The sequence below is a fragment of the Dipodomys ordii genome, unplaced genomic scaffold (assembly GCF_000151885.1).
Source record: "Dipodomys ordii isolate 6190 unplaced genomic scaffold, Dord_2.0 Scaffold89, whole genome shotgun sequence".
Classification (NCBI taxonomy): Eukaryota; Metazoa; Chordata; class Mammalia; order Rodentia; family Heteromyidae; genus Dipodomys; species Dipodomys ordii.
In genome coordinates this window covers 7,557,192-7,558,981 of record NW_012267305.1, presented here as the reverse complement: position 1 = coordinate 7,558,981, position 1,790 = coordinate 7,557,192, and the positions used below count along the sequence as shown (strand labels likewise).

At 42.8% G+C, this 1,790-nt stretch overlaps 1 pseudogene; it reads right to left on the bottom strand.

The window, feature by feature from the left end:
• The window catches only part of LOC105992850, a 129,925-nt pseudogene extending 129,292 nt beyond the window's left edge, over positions 1 to 633 (bottom strand).
• Between the last annotated feature and the right edge of the window lie 1,157 nt (positions 634 to 1,790).

Sequence of the window (1,790 nt, the reverse complement as noted above, 5' to 3'; positions counted from 1 at the left end):
AGAATCACGAAAGAGGGGGATGCAGTGGTGAGGCTAGGTTCTGGGTAGAGTTGAGGCCTTTCAACAATCAGTAGTTTTTCCTGGGGCTGTTTTGTGAAAGAAACTCACAGAGCCCAGCCTGGAGCCATTCTCCGGGTTTCTGTTTTTCAGTTGATTGTTGAGGCTGCTAGAGGGAGGGATAGCCTCTGGCCCTGGTTACCCAGTGAGGAAAGCCAGTCCTATGGCTGGTGCCTGAGTTGGGTGATTTTTCCCTGGATGGAGCCGAGTCTGCCGTTCACTTCGCCATTAAGTTCTTGTGACCTGCTAAATGACTCGTTTTATTCCAAGGCCTGGGTTGGAGCTGGCAGCTCCTCCGAGCTTTTTCGGTATCCAAGATTGAGATCACCGGTGCTGGCGGGGAGGGGTGGCCTTCCCTCCTCTGTTCCCTGAGGAGTGAGAACGTGGGGCTTCTACTCACGTCGAGTCTTGGATCCTGGGTCGTCTCTGGTCTGCACACTGCAGGATGAAGATGTCTGCTCCTTGTCGGTTCTTGCTGGTGTTGAGGAGAATCCGCTCACTCGCTGCGTCTGGCTCCTTCGTCCCGGACTCTCTCTGTGAGCACTCAGTTATGGCCCCGGCTGCGTTCTCCGCCATGACCCTGCCGCGGCGGCTGCTGGCAGGCGCTCAGATGTGTCTTTTTGCCTTGGCTTCCCCTCTCTTGTCTCACTCTCTGTCCTGTGATGGCACACTTGGTGTGATTCTCTGGCTTAGGACTGTTCACTGGAACTCCAAAACTGCTTTCTATGCGAGAGCTTGTTCAGATTCCACCTTCTCCTCCGCCATCTTCCCGGCGGTCTTTTCAGATACATATTTTTGAGAAAGAAGAAAAAAATGAATTAAGTCATTAGAAAGTTTAGTTTATAGAAAGTTTAGTTTATTGGATCAAAAATATGATGTAAATTAGAATGTGACTATAAATCTACAAGTAAACTCTATGGATAGTAAAATACAAATAATTGTATCTGGACATGATTAATTAAACAGTAGTGTAGACATTCACACGGTAAGAAAAAAGGAAAAAAGAAGGATATTCTTAGGAGAGGATCACAAGGGCTCAATAACTATGTGCCTATGATCATATAAAACGATGCTTATCAAAATGAACTCCAAGAAATGCAAGTACTCTTTGATTTTTTTCTTTCTTTCCTTCTTTTGTTTATTTCACTGATACTTTTAAAAAAAATTTCTGTACATTTAGATCTTATGTAAGTTTATCTGACTTGGGGAGGGGTGGGGGAGCACAGAAATGGTGGGAGAAAGGGTGAATCAATTCAGCAGTTAAAGCCACTAGACACTATGTTGGAAAAACAAAACTATACAACTTCAGGGAGAGGGAAGTCAGGAGAGGAGAAGCTGGGAGAGAATGATAGAGGGGATTACACTGTTCAAACAAAAGAAAATGTACTCATTTCCTGACTTATGTAAGAGTAACTGCTCTACATATCAGCTTTAGAACAAAGGAGTGGATAACAATGCTTGATAGGAAATGTACTCATTACCTTACTTATGTAACTGTAACCCCTCTGTACAGTATCTTTACTATAAAAAATTTAAAATAAAATATAAAAATAAATAAAATAAATGTAATATCAAACTAGATGTAGCTGTTTCAAACCTGTAATTCTTGGTACTTGAAGTACAGGTATTGGATGAATGAAGTTTAAGGACAAGTATATAAGATTCATGGGTCTGTATCTCAATCAAGAGCTGATCATAGGGGCACAAGGAGGAGAATCACATCTAAAATGGCT